The following is a 24,847-nucleotide window of genomic DNA, read 5'->3' as shown; positions in this document are numbered from 1 at the left end:
TGATTTTCTCTGAAAGAACAGCATTTAGAAATTGTTGCAACACTCCATTCACTTCGTGCAGTGAATGAAGTGTTGGAACAGACTGCTTCTCTTTCATAGAAACGCATTAGTGTTTCTTGTGAATGCTTGCAATTAGCTTAAGGCACTTTCAAAGGAAAGTGATTTTCTTTGAAATGACAGCATTTAGAAAGTGAAGCAACACTCCATTCACATCGCACATTGAATTGAAGTGTTGGAACAGACTTCTTCTCTTTCAGAAAAATGCATGTGAGATTCTGTTGAATGCTTGTAGGTAGCTTAAGGCTCTTTCAAAGGAAAGTGATTTTCTCTGAAAGGACAGCATTTAGAAAGTGAAGAAACACTCCATTCACTTCGCACAGTGAATTGAAGTGTTGGAACAGACTGCCTCTCTTTAAGAGAAACGCATGTGAGTTTCTTCCTAATGCTTGTAAGTAGCTTAAGGCACTTTCAAAGGAAAGTGATTTTCTCTGAAAGGACAGCATTTAGAAATTGTTGCAACTCTCCTTTCACTTCGTGCAGTGAATGAAGGGTTGGAACAGACTGCTTCTCTTTCAGAGTAACGCATGTGAGTTTCTGGTGAATGCTTGTAAGTAGCTTAAAGCACTTTCAAAGGAAAGTGATTTTCTCTGAAAGGAGAACATTTAGAAAGTGAAGCAACACTCCATTCACTTCGCACAGTGAATTGAAGTGTTGGAACAGACTGTTTCTCTTTCAGAGAAACGCATGTGAGTTTCTTCCTAATGCTTGTAAGTAGCTTAAGGCACTTTCAAAGGAAAGTGATTTTCTCTGAAAGGACAGCATTAAGAAAGTGAAGCAACACTCCTTTCACTTCGCACAGAGAATTGAAGTGTTAGAACAGACTGCGTCTCTTTCAGAGAAATATATGTGAGTTTCTGTTGAATGCTTGTAAGTAGCTTAAGGCACTTTCAAAGGAAAGTGATTTTCTCTGAAAGGACAGCATTTAGAAAGTGAAGCAACACTCCATTCACTTCGCACACTGAATTGAAGTATTGGAACAGACTGCTTCCCTTTCAGAGAAATGCATGTGAGTTTTTTGTGAATGCTTGTAAGGAGCTAAGGCACTTTCCAAGTAAAGTTATTTCCTCTGAAAGAACAGAATTTAGAAAGTGAAGCAACACTCCATTCACTTCGCACCGTGAATGGAAGTGTTGGAACAGACTGCTTCTATTTCAGAGAAACGCATTAGTTTTTCTTGTGATGCTTGCAAGTAGCTTAAGGCACTTTCAAAGGAAAGTGATTTTCTTTGAAAGGACAGCATTTAGAAAGTGAAGCAACACTCCTTTCACTTCGCACAGAGAATTGAAGTGTTAGAACAGACTGCTACTCTTTCAGAGAAATGCATGTGAGTTTCTGTTGAATGCTTGTAAGTAGCTCAAGGCTAATTCAAAGGAAAGTGATTTTCTCTGAAAGAACAGCATTTAGAAATTGTTGCAACACTCCATTCACTTCGTGCAGTGAATGAAGTGTTGGAACAGACTGCTTCTCTTTCAGAGAAACGCATTAGTGTTTCTTGTGAATGCTTGCAAGTAGCTTAAGGCACATTCAAAGGAAAGTGATTTTCCCTGAAAGGACAGCATTTAGAAAGTGAAGCAACACTCCATTCACTTCGCACAGAGAATTGAAGTGTTGGAACAGACTTCTTCTCTTTCAGAGAAATGCATGTGAGTTTCTGTTGAATGCTTGTAAGTAGCTTAAGGCACTTTCAAAGGAAAGTGATTTTCTCTGAAAGGACAGCATTTAGAAAGTGAAGCAGCACTCCATTCACTTCGCACAGTGAATTGAAGTGTTGGAACAGACTGCCTCTCTTTCAGAGAAACGCATGTCAGTTTCTTCCTAATGCTTGTAAGTAGCTTAAGGCACTTTCAAAGGAAAGTGATTTTCTCTGAAAGGACAGCATTTAGAAAGTGAAGCAACACTCCATTCACTTCGCACAATGAATTGAAGTGTTGGAACAGACTGCTTCTATTTCAGTGAAACGCATTAGGGTTTCTTGTGAATGCTTGCAAGTAGCTTAAGGCACTTTCCAAGGAAAGTGATTTTCTTTGAAAGGACAGCATTTAGAAAGTGAAGCAACAATCCTTTCACTTCGCACAGAGAATTGAAATGTTAGAACAGACTGCTTCTCTTTCAGAGAAATGCATGTGAGTTTCTGTTGAATGCTTGTAAGTAGCTCAATTCTCATTCAAAGGAAAGTGATTTTCTCTGAAAGAACAGCATTTAGAAATTGTTGCAACACGCCATTAACTTCGTGCAGTGAATGAAGTGTTGGAACAGACTGCTTCCCTTTGAGAGAAATGCATGTGAGTATTTGTGAATGCTTGATAGTAGCTTAAGGCACTTTCAAAGGAAAGTGATTTTCTCTGAAAGTACTGCATTTAGAAAGTGAAGCAACACTCCATTCACTTAGCACAGTGAATTGAAATGTTGGAACAGACTGCTTCTCTTTCAGAGAAACGCATGTGAGTTTCTGGTGAATGCTTGTAAGTAGCTTAAGGCACTTTCAAAGGAAAGTGATTTTCTCTGAAAGGACAGCATTTAGAAAGTGAAGCAGCACTCCATTCCCTTCGTGCAGTAAACTGAAGTGTTGGAACAGACTGCTTCTCTTTCAGAGAAATACATGTGAGTGTCTGTTGAATGCATGTAAGAAGCTTAAGGCTCTTTCAAAGGAAAGTGATTTTCTCGGAAACGACAGCATTTAGTAAGTGAAGCAACACTCCATTCACTTCGCACAGTGAATTGAAGTGTTGGAACAGACTGTTTCTCTTTCAGAGTAACGCATGTGAATTTCTGGTGAATGCTTGTAAGTAGCTTAAGGCACTTTCAAAGGAAAGTGATTTTCTCGGAAAGGACAGTATTTAGAAAGTGAAGCAACACTCCATTCACTTCGCACAGTGAATGGAAGTGTTGGAACAGACTGCCTCTCTTTCAGAGAAATGCATGTCAGTTTCTTCCTAATGCTTGTAAGTAGCTTAAGGCACTTTCAAAGGAAAGTGATTTTCTCTGAAAGGACAGCATTTAGAAATTGTTGCAACTCTCCATTCACTTCGTGCAGTGAATGAAGTGTTGGAACAGACTGCTTCTCTTTCAGAGTAACGCATGTGAGTTTCTGGTGAATGCTTGTAAGTAGCTTAAGGCACTTTCAAAGGAAAGTGATTTTCTCTGAAAGGAGAGCATTTAGAAAGTGAACCAACACTCCATTCACATCGCACAGTGAATTGAAGTGTTGGAACAGACTGCTTCTCTTTCAGAGAAACGCATGCGAGTTTCTTCCTACTGCTTGTAAGTAGCTTAAGGCACTTTCAAAGGAAAGTGATTTTCTCTGAAAGGACAGCATTTAGAAAGTGAAGCAACACTCCATTCACTTCGCACAGTGTATTGAAGTGTTGGAACAGACTGCTTCTCTTTCAGAGAAACGCATGTGAGTTTCTTCCTAATGCTGGTAAGTAGCTTAAGGCACGTTCAAAGGAAAGTGATTTTCTCTGAAAGGAGAGCATTTAGAAAGTGAAGCAACACTCCATTCACTTCGCACAGTGAATTGAAGTGTTGGAACAGACTGCTTCTCTTTCAGAGAAACGCATTAGTGTTTCTTGTGAATGCTTGCAAGTAGCTTAAGGCACTTTCAAAGGAAAGTGATTTTCTTTGAAAGGGCAGCATTTAGAAAATGAAGCAACACTCCTTTCACTTCGCACAGGGAATTGAAGTGTTAGAACAGACTGCTTCTCTTTCAGAGAAATGCATGTGAGTTTTTTGTGAATGCTTGTAAGTAGCTTAAGGCACTTTCAAAGGAAAGTGATTTCCTCTGAAAGGACAGAATTTAGAAAGTGAAGCAAAACTCCATTCACTTCGCACAGTGAATTGAAGTGTTGGAACAGACTGCTTCTCTTTCAGAAAAATGCATGCGAGTTTCTGTTGAATGCTTGTAAGTAGCTTAAGGCTCTTTCAAAGGAAAGTGATTTTCTCTGAAAGGACAGCATTTAGAAAGTGAAGAAACACTCCATTCACTTCGCACAGTGAATTGAATTGTTGGAACAGACTGCCTCTCTTTCAGAGAAACGCATGTGAGTTTTTTCCTAATGCTTGTAAGTAGCTTAAGGCACTTTCAAAGGAAAGTGATTTTCTCTGAAAGGACAGCATTTAGAAATTGTTGCAACACTCCATTCACTTCGTGTAGTGAATGAAGTGTTGGAACAGACTGCTTCTCTTTCAGAGTAACGCATGTGAATTTCTGGTGAATGCTTGTAAGTAGCTTAAGGCACTCTCAAAGGAAAGTAATTTTCTCTGAAAGGACAGCATTTAGAAAGTGAAGCAACACTCCATTCACTTCGCACACTGAATTGAAGTGTTGGAACAGACTGCTTCTCTTTCAGAGAAATGCATGTGAGTTTCTGTTCAATGCTTGTAAGTAGCTCAAGGCTAATTCAAAGGAAAGTGATTTTCTCTGAAAGAACAGCATTTAGAAATTGTTGCAACACTCCATTCACTTCGTGCAGTGAATGAAGTGTTGGAACAGACTGCTTCTCTTTCAGAGAAATGCATGTGAGTTTCTGTTGAATGCTTGTAAGTAGCTCAATTCTCATTCAATGGAAAGTGATTTTCTCTGAAAAGACAGCATTTAGAAAGTGAAGAAACACTCCATTCACTTCGCACAGTGAATTGAATTGTTGGAACAGACTGCCTCTCTTTCAGAGAAACGCATGTGAGTTTTTTCCTAATGCTTGTAAGTAGCTTAAGGCACTTTCAAAGGAAAGTGATTTTCTCTGAAAGGACAGCATTTAGAAATTGTTGCAACACTCCATTCACTTCGTGTAGTGAATGAAGTGTTGGAACAGACTGCTTCTCTTTCAGAGTAACGCATGTGAGTTTCTGGTGAATGCTTGTAAGTAGCTTAAGGCACTCTCAAAGGAAAGTAATTTTCTCTGAAAGGACAGCATTTAGAAAGTGAAGAAACACTCCATTCACTTCGCACAGTGAATTGAATTGTTGGAACAGACTGCCTCTCTTTCAGAGAAACGCATGTGAGTTTTTTCCTAATGCTTGTAAGTAGCTTAAGGCACTTTCAATGGAAAGTGATTTTCTCTGAAAGGACAGCATTTAGAAATTGTGGCAACACTCCATTCACTTCGTGCAGTGAATGAAGTGTTGGAACAGACTGCTTCTCTTTCAGAGTAACGCATGTGAGTTTCTGGTGAATGCTTGTAAGTAGCTTAAGGCACTCTCAAAGAAAGTAATTTTCTCTGAAAGGACAGCATTTAGAAAGTGAAGCAACACTCCATTCACTTCGCACAGTGAATTGAAGTGTTGGAACAGACTGCTTCTCTTTCAGAGAAATGCATGTGAGTTTCTGTTGAATGCTTGTAAGTAGCTCAAGGCTCATTCAAAGGAAAGTGATTTTCTCTGAAAGAACAGCATTTAGAAATTGTTGCAACACTCCATTCACTTCGTGCAGTGAATGAAGTGTTGGAACAGACTGCTTCTCTTTCATAGAAACGCATTAGTGTTTCTTGTGAATGCTTGCAATTAGCTTAAGGCACTTTCAAAGGAAAGTGATTTTCTTTGAAATGACAGCATTTAGAAAGTGAAGCAACACTCCATTCACATCGCACATTGAATTGAAGTGTTGGAACAGACTTCTTCTCTTTCAGAAAAATGCATGTGAGATTCTGTTGAATGCTTGTAGGTAGCTTAAGGCTCTTTCAAAGGAAAGTGATTTTCTCTGAAAGGACAGCATTTAGAAAGTGAAGAAACACTCCATTCACTTCGCACAGTGAATTGAAGTGTTGGAACAGACTGCCTCTCTTTAAGAGAAACGCATGTGAGTTTCTTCCTAATGCTTGTAAGTAGCTTAAGGCACTTTCAAAGGAAAGTGATTTTCTCTGAAAGGACAGCATTTAGAAATTGTTGCAACTCTCCTTTCACTTCGTGCAGTGAATGAAGGGTTGGAACAGACTGCTTCTCTTTCAGAGTAACGCATGTGAGTTTCTGGTGAATGCTTGTAAGTAGCTTAAAGCACTTTCAAAGGAAAGTGATTTTCTCTGAAAGGAGAACATTTAGAAAGTGAAGCAACACTCCATTCACTTCGCACAGTGAATTGAAGTGTTGGAACAGACTGTTTCTCTTTCAGAGAAACGCATGTGAGTTTCTTCCTAATGCTTGTAAGTAGCTTAAGGCACTTTCAAAGGAAAGTGATTTTCTCTGAAAGGACAGCATTAAGAAAGTGAAGCAACACTCCTTTCACTTCGCACAGAGAATTGAAGTGTTAGAACAGACTGCGTCTCTTTCAGAGAAATATATGTGAGTTTCTGTTGAATGCTTGTAAGTAGCTTAAGGCACTTTCAAAGGAAAGTGATTTTCTCTGAAAGGACAGCATTTAGAAAGTGAAGCAACACTCCATTCACTTCGCACACTGAATTGAAGTATTGGAACAGACTGCTTCCCTTTCAGAGAAATGCATGTGAGTTTTTTGTGAATGCTTGTAAGGAGCTAAGGCACTTTCCAAGTAAAGTTATTTCCTCTGAAAGAACAGAATTTAGAAAGTGAAGCAACACTCCATTCACTTCGCACCGTGAATGGAAGTGTTGGAACAGACTGCTTCTATTTCAGAGAAACGCATTAGTTTTTCTTGTGATGCTTGCAAGTAGCTTAAGGCACTTTCAAAGGAAAGTGATTTTCTTTGATAGGACAGCATTTAGAAAGTGAAGCAACACTCCTTTCACTTCGCACAGAGAATTGAAGTGTTAGAACAGACTGCTACTCTTTCAGAGAAATGCATGTGAGTTTCTGTTGAATGCTTGTAAGTAGCTCAAGGCTAATTCAAAGGAAAGTGATTTTCTCTGAAAGAACAGCATTTAGAAATTGTTGCAACACTCCATTCACTTCGTGCAGTGAATGAAGTGTTGGAACAGACTGCTTCTCTTTCAGAGAAACGCATTAGTGTTTCTTGTGAATGCTTGCAAGTAGCTTAAGGCACATTCAAAGGAAAGTGATTTTCCCTGAAAGGACAGCATTTAGAAAGTGAAGCAACACTCCATTCACTTCGCACAGAGAATTGAAGTGTTGGAACAGACTTCTTCTCTTTCAGAGAAATGCATGTGAGTTTCTGTTGAATGCTTGTAAGTAGCTTAAGGCACTTTCAAAGGAAAGTGATTTTCTCTGAAAGGACAGCATTTAGAAAGTGAAGCAGCACTCCATTCACTTCGCACAGTGAATTGAAGTGTTGGAACAGACTGCCTCTCTTTCAGAGAAACGCATGTCAGTTTCTTCCTAATGCTTGTAAGTAGCTTAAGGCACTTTCAAAGGAAAGTGATTTTCTCTGAAAGGACAGCATTTAGAAAGTGAAGCAACACTCCATTCACTTCGCACAATGAATTGAAGTGTTGGAACAGACTGCTTCTATTTCAGTGAAACGCATTAGGGTTTCTTGTGAATGCTTGCAAGTAGCTTAAGGCACTTTCCAAGGAAAGTGATTTTCTTTGAAAGGACAGCATTTAGAAAGTGAAGCAACAATCCTTTCACTTCGCACAGAGAATTGAAATGTTAGAACAGACTGCTTCTCTTTCAGAGAAATGCATGTGAGTTTCTGTTGAATGCTTGTAAGTAGCTCAATTCTCATTCAAAGGAAAGTGATTTTCTCTGAAAGAACAGCATTTAGAAATTGTTGCAACACGCCATTAACTTCGTGCAGTGAATGAAGTGTTGGAACAGACTGCTTCCCTTTGAGAGAAATGCATGTGAGTATTTGTGAATGCTTGATAGTAGCTTAAGGCACTTTCAAAGGAAAGTGATTTTCTCTGAAAGTACTGCATTTAGAAAGTGAAGCAACACTCCATTCACTTAGCACAGTGAATTGAAATGTTGGAACAGACTGCTTCTCTTTCAGAGAAACGCATGTGAGTTTCTGGTGAATGCTTGTAAGTAGCTTAAGGCACTTTCAAAGGAAAGTGATTTTCTCTGAAAGGACAGCATTTAGAAAGTGAAGCAGCACTCCATTCCCTTCGTGCAGTAAACTGAAGTGTTGGAACAGACTGCTTCTCTTTCAGAGAAATACATGTGAGTGTCTGTTGAATGCATGTAAGAAGCTTAAGGCTCTTTCAAAGGAAAGTGATTTTCTCGGAAACGACAGCATTTAGTAAGTGAAGCAACACTCCATTCACTTCGCACAGTGAATTGAAGTGTTGGAACAGACTGTTTCTCTTTCAGAGTAACGCATGTGAATTTCTGGTGAATACTTGTAAGTAGCTTAAGGCACTTTCAAAGGAAAGTGATTTTCTCGGAAAGGACAGTATTTAGAAAGTGAAGCAACACTCCATTCACTTCGCACAGTGAATGGAAGTGTTGGAACAGACTGCCTCTCTTTCAGAGAAATGCATGTCAGTTTCTTCCTAATGCTTGTAAGTAGCTTAAGGCACTTTCAAAGGAAAGTGATTTTCTCTGAAAGGACAGCATTTAGAAATTGTTGCAACTCTCCATTCACTTCGTGCAGTGAATGAAGTGTTGGAACAGACTGCTTCTCTTTCAGAGTAACGCATGTGAGTTTCTGGTGAATGCTTGTAAGTAGCTTAAGGCACTTTCAAAGGAAAGTGATTTTCTCTGAAAGGAGAGCATTTAGAAAGTGAACCAACACTCCATTCACATCGCACAGTGAATTGAAGTGTTGGAACAGACTGCTTCTCTTTCAGAGAAACGCATGCGAGTTTCTTCCTACTGCTTGTAAGTAGCTTAAGGCACTTTCAAAGGAAAGTGATTTTCTCTGAAAGGACAGCATTTAGAAAGTGAAGCAACACTCCATTCACTTCGCACAGTGTATTGAAGTGTTGGAACAGACTGCTTCTCTTTCAGAGAAACGCATGTGAGTTTCTTCCTAATGCTGGTAAGTAGCTTAAGGCACGTTCAAAGGAAAGTGATTTTCTCTGAAAGGAGAGCATTTAGAAAGTGAAGCAACACTCCATTCACTTCGCACAGTGAATTGAAGTGTTGGAACAGACTGCTTCTCTTTCAGAGAAACGCATTAGTGTTTCTTGTGAATGCTTGCAAGTAGCTTAAGGCACTTTCAAAGGAAAGTGATTTTCTTTGAAAGGGCAGCATTTAGAAAATGAAGCAACACTCCTTTCACTTCGCACAGGGAATTGAAGTGTTAGAACAGACTGCTTCTCTTTCAGAGAAATGCATGTGAGTTTTTTGTGAATGCTTGTAAGTAGCTTAAGGCACTTTCAAAGGAAAGTGATTTCCTCTGAAAGGACAGAATTTAGAAAGTGAAGCAAAACTCCATTCACTTCGCACAGTGAATTGAAGTGTTGGAACAGACTGCTTCTCTTTCAGAAAAATGCATGCGAGTTTCTGTTGAATGCTTGTAAGTAGCTTAAGGCTCTTTCAAAGGAAAGTGATTTTCTCTGAAAGGACAGCATTTAGAAAGTGAAGAAACACTCCATTCACTTCGCACAGTGAATTGAATTGTTGGAACAGACTGCCTCTCTTTCAGAGAAACGCATGTGAGTTTTTTCCTAATGCTTGTAAGTAGCTTAAGGCACTTTCAAAGGAAAGTGATTTTCTCTGAAAGGACAGCATTTAGAAATTGTTGCAACACTCCATTCACTTCGTGTAGTGAATGAAGTGTTGGAACAGACTGCTTCTCTTTCAGAGTAACGCATGTGAATTTCTGGTGAATGCTTGTAAGTAGCTTAAGGCACTCTCAAAGGAAAGTAATTTTCTCTGAAAGGACAGCATTTAGAAAGTGAAGCAACACTCCATTCACTTCGCACAGTGAATTGAAGTGTTGGAACAGACTGCTTCTCTTTCAGAGAAATGCATGTGAGTTTCTGTTCAATGCTTGTAAGTAGCTCAAGGCTAATTCAAAGGAAAGTGATTTTCTCTGAAAGAACAGCATTTAGAAATTGTTGCAACACTCCATTCACTTCGTGCAGTGAATGAAGTGTTGGAACAGACTGCTTCTCTTTCATAGAAACGCATTAGCGTTTCTTGTGAATGCTTGCAATTAGCTTAAGGCACTTTCAAAGGAAAGTGATTTTCTTTGAAAGGACAGCATTTAGAAAGTGAAGCAACACTCCATTCACATCGCACATTGAATTGAAGTGTTGGAACAGACTTCTTCTCTTTCAGAAAAATGCATGTGAGATTCTGTTGAATGCTTGTAGGTAGCTTAAGGCTCTTTCAAAGGAAAGTGATTTTCTCTGAAAGGACAGCATTTAGAAAGTGAAGAAACACTCCATTCACTTCGCACAGTGAATTGAAGTGTTGGAACAGACTGCCTCTCTTTAAGAGAAACGCATGTGAGTTTCTTCCTAATGCTTGTAAGTAGCTTAAGGCACTTTCAAAGGAAAGTGATTTTCTCTGAAAGGACAGCATTTAGAAATTGTTGCAACTCTCCTTTCACTTCGTGCAGTGAATGAAGTGTTGGAACAGACTGCTTCTCTTTCAGAGTAACGCATGTGAGTTTCTGGTGAATGCTTGTAAGTAGCTTAAGGCACTTTCAAAGGAAAGTGATTTTCTCTGAAAGGAGAGCATTTAGAAAGTGAAGCAACACTCCATTCACTTCGCACAGTGAATTGAAGTGTTGGAACAGACTGTTTCTCTTTCAGAGAAACGCATGTGAGTTTCTTCCTAATGCTTGTAAGTAGCTTAAGGCACTTTCAAAGGAAAGTGATTTTCTCTGAAAGGATAGCATTAAGAAAGTGAAGCAACACTCCTTTCACTTCGCACAGAGAATTGAAGTGTTAGAACAGACTGCGTCTCTTTCAGAGAAATATATGTGAGTTTCTGTTGAATGCTTGTAAGTAGCTTAAGGCACTTTCAAAGGAAAGTGATTTTCTCTGAAAGGACAGCATTTAGAAAGTGAAGCAACACTCCATTCACTTCGCACACTGAATTGAAGTATTGGAACAGACTGCTTCCCTTTCAGAGAAATGCATGTGAGTTTTTTGTGAATGCTTGTAAGGAGCTAAGGCACTTTCCAAGTAAAGTTATTTCCTCTGAAAGAACAGAATTTAGAAAGTGAAGCAACACTCCATTCACTTCGCACCGTGAATTGAAGTGTTGGAACAGACTGCTTCTATTTCAGAGAAACGCATTAGTGTTTCTTGTGATGCTTGCAAGTAGCTTAAGGCACTTTCAAAGGAAAGTGATTTTCTTTGAAAGGACAGCATTTAGAAAGTGAAGCAACACTCCTTTCACTTCGCACAGAGAATTGAAGTGTTAGAACTGACTGCTACTCTTTCAGAGAAATGCATGTGAGTTTCTGTTGAATGCTTCTAAGTAGCTCAAGGCTAATTCAAAGGAAAGTGATTTTCTCTGAAAGAACAGCATTTAGAAATTGTTGCAACACTCCATTCACTTCGTGCAGTGAATGAAGTGTTGGAACAGACTGCTTCTCTTTCAGAGAAACGCATTAGTGTTTCTTGTGAATGCTTGCAAGTAGCTTAAGGCACATTCAAAGGAAAGTGATTTTCCCTGAAGGGACAGCATTTAGAAAGTGAAGCAACACTCCATTCACTTCGCACAGAGAATTGAAGTGTTGGAACAGACTTCTTCTCTTTCAGAGAAATGCATGTAAGTTTCTGTTGAATGCTTGTAAGTAGCTTAAGGCACTTTCAAAGGAAAGTGATTTTCTCTGAAAGGACAGCATTTAGAAAGTGAAGCAGCACTCCATTCACTTCGCACAGTGAATTGAAGTGTTGGAACAGACTGCCTCTCTTTCAGAGAAACGCATGTCAGTTTCTTCCTAATGCTTGTAAGTAGCTTAAGGCACTTTCAAAGGAAAGTGATTTTCTCTGAAAGGACAGCATTTAGAAAGTGAAGCAACACTCCATTCACTTCGCACAATGAATTGAAGTGTTGGAACAGACTGCTTCTATTTCAGAGAAACGCATTAGGGTTTCTTGTGAATGCTTGCAAGTAGCTTAAGGCACTTTCCAAGGAAAGTGATTTTCTTTGAAAGGACAGCATTTAGAAAGTGAAGCAACAATCCTTTCACTTCGCACAGAGAATTGAAGTGTTAGAACAGACTGCTTCTCTTTCAGAGAAATGCATGTGAGTTTCTGTTGAATGCTTGTAAGTAGCTCATTTCTCATTCAAAGGAAAGTGATTTTCTCTGAAAGAACAGCATTTAGAAATTGTTGCAACACGCCATTAACTTCGTGCAGTGAATGAAGTGTTGGAACAGACTGCTTCCCTTTGAGAGAAATGCATGTGAGTATTTGTGAATGCTTGATAGTAGCTTAAGGCACTTTCAAAGGAAAGTGATTTTCTCTGAAAGTACTGCATTTAGAAAGTGAAGCAACACTCCATTCTCTTAGCACAGTGAATTGAAATGTTGGAACAGACTGCTTCTCTTTCAGAGAAACGCATGTGAGTTTCTGGTGAATGCTTGTAAGTAGCTTAAGGCACTTTCAAAGGAAAGTGATTTTCTCTGAAAGGACAGCATTTAGAAAGTGAAGCAGCACTCCATTCCCTTCGTGCAGTAAACTGAAGTGTTGGAACAGACTGCTTCTCTTTCAGAGAAATACATGTGAGTGTCTGTTGAATGCATGTAAGTAGCTTAAGGCTCTTTCAAAGGAAAGTGATTTTCTCGGAAACGACAGCATTTAGTAAGTGAAGCAACACTCCATTCACTTCGCACAGTGAATTGAAGTGTTGGAACAGACTGTTTCTCTTTCAGAGTAACGCATGTGAATTTCTGGTGAATGCTTGTAAGTAGCTTAAGGCACTTTCAAAGGAAAGTGATTTTCTCGGAAAGGACAGTATTTAGAAAGTGAAGCAACATTCTATTCACTTCGCACAGTGAATGGAAGTGTTGGAACAGACTGCCTCTCTTTCAGAGAAATGCATGTCAGTTTCTTCCTAATGCTTGTAAGTAGCTTAAGGCACTTTCAAAGGAAAGTGATTTTCTCTGAAAGGACAGCATTTAGAAATTGTTGCAACTCTCCATTCACTTCGTGCAGTGAATGAAGTGTTGGAACAGACTGCTTCTCTTTCAGAGTAACGCATGTGAGTTTCTGGTGAATGCTTGTAAGTAGCTTAAGGCACTTTCAAAGGAAAGTGATTTTCTCTGAAAGGAGAGCATTTAGAAAGTGAACCAACACTCCATTCACTTCGCACAGTGAATTGAAGTGTTGGAACAGACTGCTTCTCTTTCAGAGAAACGCATGCGAGTTTCTTCCTACTGCTTGTAAGTAGCTTAAGGCACTTTCAAAGGAAAGTGATTTTCTCTGAAAGGACAGCATTTAGAAAGTGAAGCAACACTCCATTCACTTCGCACAGTGTATTGAAGTGTTGGAACAGACTGCTTCTCTTTCAGAGAAACGCATGTGAGTTTCTTCCTAATGCTGGTAAGTAGCTTAAGGCACGTTCAAAGGAAAGTGATTTTCTCTGAAAGGAGAGCATTTAGAAAGTGAAGCAACACTCCATTCACTTCGCACAGTGAATTGAAGTGTTGGAACAGACTGCTTCTCTTTCAGAGAAACGCATTAGTGTTTCTTGTGAATGCTTGCAAGTAGCTTAAGGCACTTTCAAAGGAAAGTGATTTTCTTTGAAAGGGCAGCATTTAGAAAATGAAGCAACACTCCTTTCACTTCGCACAGGGAATTGAAGTGTTAGAACAGACTGCTTCTCTTTCAGAGAAATGCATGTGAGTTTTTTGTGAATGCTTGTAAGTAGCTTAAGGCACTTTCAAAGGAAAGTGATTTCCTCTGAAAGGACAGAATTTAGAAAGTGAAGCAAAACTCCATTCACTTCGCACAGTGAATTGAAGTGTTGGAACAGACTGCTTCTCTTTCAGAAAAATGCATGCGAGTTTCTGTTGAATGCTTGTAAGTAGCTTACGGCTCTTTCAAAGGAAAGTGATTTTCTCTGAAAGGACAGCATTTAGAAAGTGAAGAAACACTCCATTCACTTCGCACAGTGAATTGAATTGTTGGAACAGACTGCCTCTCTTTCAGAGAAACGCATGTGAGTTTTTTCCTAATGCTTGTAAGTAGCTTAAGGCACTTTCAAAGGAAAGTGATTTTCTCTGAAAGGACAGCATTTAGAAATTGTTGCAACACTCCATTCACTTCGTGTAGTGAATGAAGTGTTGGAACAGACTGCTTCTCTTTCAGAGTAACGCATGTAAGTTTCTGGTGAATGCTTGTAAGTAGCTTAAGGCACTCTCAAAGGAAAGTAATTTTCTCTGAAAGGACAGCATTTAGAAAGTGAAGCAACACTCCATTCACTTCGCACAGTGAATTGAAGTGTTGGAACAGACTGCTTCTCTTTCAGAGAAATGCATGTGAGTTTCTGTTGAATGCTTGTAAGTAGCTCAAGGCTAATTCAAAGGAAAGTGATTTTCTCTGAAAGAACAGCATTTAGAAATTGTTGCAACACTCCATTCACTTCGTGCAGTGAATGAAGTGTTGGAACAGACTGCTTCTCTTTCATAGAAACACATTAGTGTTTCTTGTGAATGCTTGCAATTAGCTTAAGGCACTTTCAAAGGAAAGTGATTTTCTTTGAAAGGACAGCATTTAGAAAGTGAAGCAACACTCCATTCACATCGCACATTGAATTGAAGTGTTGGAACAGACTTCTTCTCTTTCAGAAAAATTCATGTGAGATTCTGTTGAATGCTTGTAGGTAGCTTAAGGCTCTTTCAAAGGAAAGTGATTTTCTCTGAAAGGACAGCATTTAGAAAGTGAGGAAACACTCCATTCACTTCGCACAGTGAATTGAAGTGTTGGAACAGACTGCCTCTCTTTCAGAGAAACGCATGTGAGTTTCTTCCTAATGCTTGTAAGTAGCTTAAGGCACTTTCAAAGGAAAGTGATTTTCTCTGAAAGGACAGCATTTAGAAATTGTTGCAACTCTCCTTTCACTTCGTGCAGTGAATGAAGTGTTGGAACAGACTGCTTCTCTTTCAGAGTAACGCATGTGAGTTTCTGGTGAATGCTTGTAAGTAGCTTAAGGCACTTTCAAAGGAAAATGATTTTCTCTGAAAGGAGAGCATTTAGAAAGTGAAGCAACACTCCATTCACTTCGCACAGTGAATTGAAGTGTTGGAACAGACTGTTTCTCTTTCAGAGAAACGCATGTGAGTTTCTTCCTAATGCTTGTAAGTAGCTTAAGGCACTTTCAAAGGAAAGTGATTTTCTCTGAAAGGACAGCATTTAGAAAGTGAAGCAACACTCCTTTCACTTCGCACAGAGAATTGAAGTGTTAGAACAGACTGCGTCTCTTTCAGAGAAATATATGTGAGTTTCTGTTGAATGCTTGTAAGTAGCTTACGGCACTTTCAAAGGAAAGTGATTTTCTCTGAAAGGACAGCATTTAGAAAGAGAAGCAACACTCCATTCACTTCGCACACTGAATTGAAGTATTGGAACAGACTGCTTCCCTTTCAGAGAAATGCATGTGAGTTTTTTGTGAATGCTTGTAAGGAGCTAAGGCACTTTCCAAGTAAAGTTATTTCCTCTGAAAGAACAGAATTTAGAAAGTGAAGCAAAACTCCATTCACTTCGCACCGTGAATTGAAGTGTTGGAACAGACTGCTTCTCTTTCAGAGAAATGCATGTGAGTTTCTGTTGAATGCTTGTAAGTAGCTCAAGGCTCATTCAAAGGAAAGTGATTTTCTCTGAAAGAACAGCATTTAGAAATTGTTGCAACACTCCATTCACTTCGTGCAGTGAATGAAGTGTTGGAACAGACTGCTTCTATTTCAGAGAAACGCATTAGTGTTTCTTGTGATGCTTGCAAGTAGCTTAAGGCACTTTCAAAGGAAAGTGATTTTCTTTGAAAGGACAGCATTTAGAAAGTGAAGCAACACTCCTTTCACTTCGCACAGAGAATTGAAGTGTTAGAACAGACTGCTACTCTTTCAGAGAAATGCATGTGAGTTTCTGTTGAATGCTTGTAAGTAGCTCAAGGCTAATTCAAAGGAAAGTGATTTTCTCTGAAAGAACAGCATTTAGAAATTGTTGCAACACTCCATTCACTTCGTGCAGTGAATGAAGTGTTGGAACAGACTGCTTCTCTTTCAGAGAAACGCATTAGTGTTTCTTGTGAATGCTTGCAAGTAGCTTAAGGCACATTCAAAGGAAAGTGATTTTCCCTGAAAGGACAGCATTTAGAAAGTGAAGCAACACTCCATTCACTTCGCACAGAGAATTGAAGTGTTGGAACAGACTTCTTCTCTTTCAGAGAAATGCATGTGAGTTTCTGTTGAATGCTTGTAAGTAGCTTAAGGCACTTTCAAAGGAAAGTGATTTTCTCTGAAAGGACAGCATTTAGAAAGTGAAGCAGCACTCCATTCACTTCGCACAGTGAATTGAAGTGTTGGAACAGACTGCCTCTCTTTCAGAGAAACACATGTCAGTTTCTTCCTAATGCTTGTAAGTAGCTTAAGGCACTTTCAAAGGAAAGTGATTTTCTCTGAAAGGACAGCATTTAGAAAGTGAAGCAACACTCCATTCACTTCGCACAATGAATTGAAGTGTTGGAACAGACTGCTTCTATTTCAGAGAAACGCATTAGGGTTTCTTGTGAATGCTTGCAAGTAGCTTAAGGCACTTTCCAAGGAAAGTGATTTTCTTTGAAAGGACAGCATTTAGAAAGTGAAGCAACAATCCTTTCACTTCGCACAGAGAATTGAAGTGTTAGAACAGACTGCTTCTCTTTCAGAGAAATGCATGTGAGTTTCTGTTGAATGCTTGTAAGTAGCTCAATTCTCATTCAAAGGAAAGTGATTTTCTCTGAAAGAACAGCATTTAGAAATTGTTGCAACACGCCATTCACTTCGTGCAGTGAATGAAGTGTTGGAACAGACTGCTTCCCATTGAGAGAAATGCATGTGAGTATTTGTGAATGCTTGATAGTAGCTTAAGGCACTTTCAAAGGAAAGTGATTTTCTCTGAAAGTTCAGCATTTAGAAAGGGAAGCAACACTCCATTCACTTAGCACAGTGAATTGAAATGTTGGAACAGACTGCTTCTCTTTCAGAGAAACGCATGTGAGTTTCTGGTGAATGCTTGTAAGTAGCTTAAGGCACTTTCAAAGGAAAGTGATTTTCTCGGAAAGGACAGCATTTAGAAAGTGAAGAAACACTCCATTCACTTCGCACAATAAATTGAAGTGTTGGAACAGACTGCTTCTCTTTCAGAGAAATACATGTGAGTGTCTGTTGAATGCATGTAAGTAGCTTAAGGCTCTTTCAAAGGAAAGTGATTTTCTCAGAAACGACAGCATTTAGAAAGTGAAGCAACACTCCATTCACTTAGCACAGTGAATTGAAATGTTGGAACAGACTGCTTCTCTTTCAGAAAAATGCATGTGAGTTTCTGTTGAATGCTTGTAAGTAGCTTAAGGCTCTTTCAAAGGAAAGTGATTTTCTCTGAAAGGACAGCATTTAGAAAGTGAAGAAACACTCCATTCACTTCGCACAGTGAATTGAATTGTTGGAACAGACTGCCTCTCTTTCAGAGAAACGCATGTGAGTTTTTTCCAAATGCTTGTAAGTAACTTAAGGCACTTTCAAAGGAAAGTGATTTTCTCTGAAAGGACAGCATTTAGAAATTGTTGCAACACTCCATTCACTTCGTGCAGTGAATGAAGTGTTGGAACAGACTGCTTCTCTTTCAGAGTAACGCATGTGAGTTTCTGGTGAATGCTTGTAAGTAGCTTAAGGCACTCTCAAAGGAAAGTAATTTTCTCTGAAAGGACAGCATTTAGAAAGTGAAGCAACACTCCATTCACTTCGCACAGTGAATTGAAGTGTTGGAACAGACTGCTTCTCTTTCAGAGAAATGCATGTGAGTTTCTGTTGAATGCTTGTAAGTAGCTCAAGGCTCATTCAAAGGAAAGTGATTTTCTCTGAAAGAACAGCATTTAGAAATTGTTGCAAAACTCCATTCACTTCGTGCAGTGAATGAAGTGTTGGAACAGACTGCTTCTCTTTCATAGAAATGCATTAGGGTTTCTTGTGAATGCTTGCAATTAGCTTAAGGCACTTTCAAAGGAAAGTGATTTTCTTTGAAAGGACAGCATTTAGAAAGTGAAGCAACACTCCATTCACATCGCACATTGAATTGAAGTGTTGGAACAGACTTCTTCTCTTTCAGAAAAATGCATGTGAGATTCTGTTGAATGCTTGTAGGTAGCTTAAGGCTCTTTCAAAGGAAAGTGATTTTCTCTGAAAGGACAGCATTTAGAAAGTGAGGAAACACTCCATTCACTTCGCACAGTGAATTGAAGTGTTGGAACAGACTGCTTCTCTTTCAGAGAAACGCATTAGTGTTTCTTGTGAATGCTTGCAAGTAGCTTAAGGCACTTTCAAAGGAAAGTGATTTTCTTTGAAAGGGCAGCATTTAGAAAATGAAGCAACACTCCTTTCACTTCGCACAGAGAATTGAAGTGTTAGAACAGACTGCTTCTCTTTCAGAGAAATGCATGTGAATTTCTGTTGAATGCTTGTAAGTAGCTTAAGGCACTTTCAAAGGAAAGTGATTTTCTCTGAAAGGACAGCATTTGTAAAGTGAAGCAACACTCCATTCACTTCGCACATTGAATTGAAGTATTGGAACAGACTGCTTCCGTGTCAGAGAAATGCATGTGAGTTTTTTGTGAATGCTTGTAAGTAGCTTAAGGCACTTACCAAGGAAAGTGATTTCCTCTGAAAGGAGAGCATTTAGAAAGTGAAGCACCACTCCATTCACTTCGCACAGTGAATTGAAGTGTTGGAACAGACTGCTTCTCTTTCAGAGAAACGCATGAGAGTTTCTTCCTAATGCTTGTAAGTAGCTTAAGGCACTTTCAAAGGAAAGTGATTTTCTCTGAAAGGACAGCATTTAGAAAGTGAAGCAACACTCCATTCACTTCGCACATTGTATTGAAGTGTTGGAACAGACTGCTTCTCTTTCAGAGAAATGCATGTGAGTTTCTTCCTAATGCTTGTAAGTAGCTTAAGGCACGTTCAAAGGAAAGTGATTTTCTCTGAAAGGAGAGCATTTAGAAAGTGAAGCAACACTCCATTCACTTCGCACAGTGAATTGAAGTGTTGGAACAGACTGCTTCTCTTTCAGAGAAACGCATTAGTGTTTCTTGTGAATGCTTGCAAGTAGCTTAAGGCACTTTCAAAGGAAAGTGATTTTCTTTGAAAGGGCAGCATTTAGAAAATGAAGCAACACTCCTTTCACTTCGCACAGAGAATTGAAGTGTTAGAACAGACTGCTTCTCTTTCAGAGAAATGCATGTGAATTTCTGTTGAATGCTTGTAAGTAGCTTAAGGCACTTTCAAAGGAAAGTGATTTTCTCTGAAAGGACAGCATTTGTAAAGTGAAGCAACACTCCATTCACTTCGCACATTGAATTGAAGTATTGGAACAGACTGCTTCCGTGTCAGAGAAATGCATGTGAGTTTTTTGTGAATGCTTGTAAGTAGCTTAAGGCACTTACCAAGGAAAGTGATTTCCTCTGAAAGGACAGAATTTAGAAAGTGAAGCAACACTCCATTCACTTCGCACAGAGAATTGAAGTGTTGGAACAGACTGCTTCTCTTTCAGAGAAATGCATGTGAGTTTCTGTTGAATGCTTGTAAGTAGCTTAAGGCTCTTTCAAAGGAAAGTGATTTTCTCAGAATGGACAGCATTTAGAAAGTGAAGCAACACTCCATTCACTTCGCACAGTGAATTGAAGTGTTGGAACGGACTGCTTCTCTTTTAGAGAAACGAATGTGACTTTTTTGTGAATGCTTGAAAGTAGCTTAAGGCACTTTCAAAGGAAAATGATTTTCTATGAAAGGACAGCATTTAGAAAGTGAGGTAACATTCCATTCACTTTGCACAGTGAATTGAAGTGTTGGAACAGATTGCTTCTCTTTCACAGAAACACATGCGAGTTTCTAGTGAATGCTTGTAAGTAGCTTTAGGCACTTTCAAAGGAAAGTGATTTTCTCTGAAAGGATAGCATTTAGAAAGTGAAGCAACACTCCATTCACTTCGCACAGTGAAAAGAAGTGTTGGAACAGACTGCTTCTCTTTCAGAGAAACGCATGTGAGTTTCTTCCTAATGCTTGTAAGTAGCTTAAGGCACTTTCAAAGGAAAGTGATTTCCTCTGAAAGGACAGAATTTAGAAAGTGAAGCAACACTCCATTCACTTCGCACAGTGAATTGAAGTGTTGGAACAGACTGCTTCTCTTTCAGAGAAACGAATATGACTTCTTTGTGAATGCTTGAAAGTAGCTTAAGGCACTTTCAAAGGAAAGTGATTTTCTCTAAAAGGACAGCATTTAGAAAGTGAGGTAACATGCCATTCACTTCGAACAGTGAATTGAAATGTTGGAACTGATTGCTTCTCTTTCAGAGAAACACATGTGAGTTTCTGGTTAATGCTTGTAAGTAGCTTAAGGCACTTTCAAAGAAAGTGTTTTTCTCTGAAAGGACAGCATTTAGAAAGTGAAGCAACACTCCATTCACTTCGCACAGTGAATTGAAGTGTTGGAACAGACTGCTTCTCTTTCAGAGAAATGCATGTGAGTTTCTGTTGAATGCTTGTAAGTAGCTCAAGGCTCATTCAAAGGAAAGTGATTTTCTCTGAAAGAACAGCATTTAGAAATTGTTGCAACACTCCATTCACTTCGTGCAGTGAATGAAGTGTTGGAACAGACTGCTTCTCTTTCAGAGAAACGCATTAGTGTTTCTTGTGAATGCTTGCAAGTAGCTTGAGGCACTTTCAAAGGAAAGTGATTTTCTTTGAAAGGACAGCATTTAGAAAGTGAGGTAACATTCCGTTCACTTCGCACAGTGAATTGAAGTGTTGGAACAGACTGCTTCTCTTTCAGAGAAACGAATGTGACTTTTTTGTGAATGCTTGAAAGTAGCTTAAGGCACTTTCACAGGAAAGTGATTTTCTCTGAAAGGACAGCATTTAGAAAGTGAGGTAACATTCCGTCCACTTTGAACAGTGAATTGAAATGTTGGAACAGATTGCTTCTCTTTCAGAGAAACACATGTGAGTTTGTGGTGAATGCTTGTAAGTAGCTTAAGGCACTTTCAAAGGAAAGTATTTTTCTCTGAAAGGACAGCATTTAGAAAGTGAAGCAACACTCCATTCACTTCTCACAGTGAATTGAAGTGTTGGAACAGACTGCTACTCTTTCAGAGAAACGCATGTGAGTTTCCTCCTAATGCTTGTAAGTAGCTTAAGGCACTTTCAAAGGAAAGTGATTTTCTTTGAAAGGACAGCATTTAGAAAGTGAAGCAACACACCATGAAATTCGCAGAGAGAATTGAAGTGTTGGAACAGACTTTTTCTCTTTCAGAGAAATGCATGTGAGTTTCTGTTGAATGCTTGTAAGTAGCTTAAGGCACTTTCAAAGGAAAGTGATTTTCTCTGAAAGGACAGCATTTAGAAAGTGAAGCAACACTCCATTCACTTCACACACTGAGTTGAAGTTTTGGAAAAGTCTGCTTCCCTTTCAGAGAAATGCATATGAGTTTTTGGGAATGCTTGTAAGTAGCTTAAGGCACTTTCCAAGGAAAGTGATTTCCTCTGAAAGGACAGCATTTAGAAAGTGAAGCAACACTCCATTCACTTCGCACAGTGAATTGAAGTGTTGGAACAGACTGCTTCTCTTTCAGAGAAATGCATGTGAGTTTCTGTTGAATGCATGTAAGTAGCTTAAGGTTCTTTCAAAGGAAAGTGATTTTCTCAGAAAGGACAGCATTTAGAAAGTGAAGCAACACTCCATTCACTGCGCACAGTGAATTGAAGTGTTGGAACGGACTGCTTCTCTTTCAGAGAAACGAATGTGACTTTTTTGTGAATGCTTGAAAGCAGCTAAAGGCACTTTCAAAGGAAAGTGATTTCTATGAAAGGACAGCATTTAGAAAGTGAGGTAACATTCCATTCACTTTGCACAGTGAATTGAAGTGTTGGAACAGATTGCTTCTCTTTCACAGAAACACATGCGAATTTCTAGTGAATGCTTGTAAGTAGCTTTAGGCACTTTCAAAGGAAAGTGATTTTCTCTGAAAGGACAGCATTTAGAAAGTGAAGCAACTCTCCATTCACTTCGCACAGTGAAAAGAAGTGTTGGAACAGACTGCTTCTCTTTCAGAGAAACGCATGTGAGTTTCTTCCTAATGCTTGTAAGTAGCTTAAGGCACTTTCAAAGGAGAGTGATTTTCTCTGAAAGGACAGTATTTAGAAAGTGAAGCAAAACTCCATTCACTTCGCACAGTGAATTGAAGTGTTGTAACAGACTGCTTCTCTTTCAGAGAAATGCATGTGAGTTTCTGTTGAATGCTTGTAAGTAGCTCAAGGCTCATTCAAAGGAAAGTGATTTTCTCTGAAAGGACAGCATTTAGAAAGTGAAGCAACACTCCATTCACTTCGCACAGTGAAATGAAGTGTTGGAACAGACTGCTTCTCTTTCAGAGAAACGCATGAGAGTTTCTTCCTAATGCTTGTAAGTAGCTTAAGGCACTTTCAAAGGAAAGTGATTTTCTCTGAAAGGACAGTATTTAGAAAATGAAGCAACACTCCATTCACTTCGCACAGTGAATTGAAGTGTTAGAACAGACTTCTTCTCTTTCAGAGAAATGCATGTGAGTTTCTGTTGAATGCTTGTAAGTAGCTTAAGGCATTTTCGAAGGAAAGTGATTTTCTCTGAAAGGACAGCATTTAAAAAGTGAAGCAACACTCCATTCACTTCGCACAGTGAATTGAAGTGTTGGAACAGACTGCTTCTCTTTCAGAGAAACGAATGTGACTTTTTTGTGAATGCTTGAAAGTAGCTTAAGGCACTTTCAAGGGAAAGTGATTTTCTCTGAAAGGACAGCATTTAGAAAGTGAGGTAACATTCCATTCACTTTGCACAGTGAATTGAAGTGTTGGAACAGATTGCTTCTCTTTCACAGAAACACATGCGAGTTTCTAGTGAATGCTTGTAAGTAGCTTTAGGCACTTTCAAAGGAAAGTGATTTTCTCAGAAAGGACAGCATTTAGAAAGTGAAGCAACACTCCATTTACTTCGCACAGTGAATTGAAGTGTTGGAACAGACTTCTTCTCTTTCAGAGAAATGCATGTGAGTTTCTGTTGAATGCTTGTAAGTAGCTTAAGGCACTTTCGAAGGAAAGTGATTTTCTCGGAAAGGACAGCATTTAGAAAGTGAAGCAACACTCCATTCACTTCACACAGTGAATTGAAGTGTTGGAACAGACTGCTTCTCTTTCAGAGAAACGAATGTGACTTTTTTGCGAGTGCTTGAAAGTAGCTTAAGGCACTTTCAAAGGAAAGTGATTTTCTCTGAAAGTACAGCATTTAGAAAGTGAGGTAACATGCCATTCACTTCGAATAGTGAATTGAAATGTTGGAACAGATTGCTTTGCTTTCAGAGAAACACATGTGAGTTTCTGGTGAATGCTTGTAAGTAGCTTAAGGCACTTTCAAAGGAAAGTGATTTTCTCTGAAAGGACAGCATTTACAAAGTGAAGCAACACTCCATTCACTTCGCACAGTGAATTGAAGTGTTGGAACAGACTGCTTCTCTTTCAGAGAAATGCATGTGAGTTTCTGTTGAATGCTTGTAAGTAGCTCAAGGCTCATTCAAAGGAAAGTGATTTTCTCTGAAAGAACAGCATTTAGAAATTGTTGCAACAGTCCATTCACTTTGTGCAGTGAATGAAGTGTTGGACAAACTGCTTCTCTTTCAGAGAAACGCATTATTGTTTCTTGTGAATGCTTGCAAGTAGCTTAAGGCACTTTCAAAGGAAAGTGATTTTCTTTGAAAGCACAGCATTTAGAAAGTGAGGTAACATTCCGTTCACTTCGCACAGTGAATTGAAGTGTTGGAACAGACTGCTTCTTTTTCAGAGAAACGAATGTGACTTTTTTGTGAATGCTTGAAAGTGGCTTAAGGCACTTTCAAAGGAAAGTGATTTTCTCTGAAAGGACAGCATTTAGAAAGTGAGGTAACATTCCGTTCACTTTGAACAGTGAATTGAAGTGTTGGAACAGATTGCTTCTCTTTCAGAGAAACACATGTGAGTTTGGTGAATGCTTGTAAGTAGCTTAAGGCACTTTCAAAGGAAAGTATTTTTCTCTGAAAGGACAGCATTTAGAAAGTGAAGCAACACTCCATTCACTTCTCACAGTGAATTGAAGTGTTGGAACAGACTTCTTCTCTTTCAGAGAAACGCATGTGAGTTTCCTCCTAATGCTTGTAAGTAGCTTAAGGCACTTTCAAAGGAAAGTGATTTTCTCTGAAAGGACAGCATTTAGAAAGTGAAGCAACACTCCATTCACTTCGCACATAGAATTGAAGTGTTGGAACAGACTGCTTCTCTTTCATTGAAATGCATGTGAGTTTCTGTTGAATGCTTGTAAGTAGCTTAAGGCACTTTCAAAGGAAAGTGATTTTCTCTGAAAGGACAGCATTTAGAAAGTGAAGCAACACGCCATTCACTTCACACACTGAATTGAAGTTTTGGAAAAGACTGCTTCCCTTTCAGAGAAATGCATGTGAGTTTTTGGGAATGCTTGTAAGTAGCTTAAGGCACTTTCCAAGGAAAGTGATTTCCTCTGAAAGGACAGCATTTAGAAAGTGAAGCAACACTCCATTCACTTCGCACAGTAAATTGAAGTGTTGGAACAGACTGCCTCTCTTTCAGAGAAATGCATGTGAGTTTCTGTTGAATGCATGTAAGTAGATTAAGGCTCTTTCAAAGGAAAGTGATTTTCTCAGAAAGGACAGCATTTAGAAAGTGAAGCAACACTCCATTCACTTCGCACAGTGAATTGAAGTGTTGGAACGGACTGCTTCTCTTTCA

The sequence above is a fragment of the Myodes glareolus genome, chromosome 19 (assembly GCF_982192425.1).
Source record: "Myodes glareolus chromosome 19, mMyoGla1.1, whole genome shotgun sequence".
Classification (NCBI taxonomy): domain Eukaryota; kingdom Metazoa; phylum Chordata; class Mammalia; order Rodentia; family Cricetidae; genus Myodes; species Myodes glareolus.
This window is presented reverse-complemented; position numbering follows the sequence as displayed.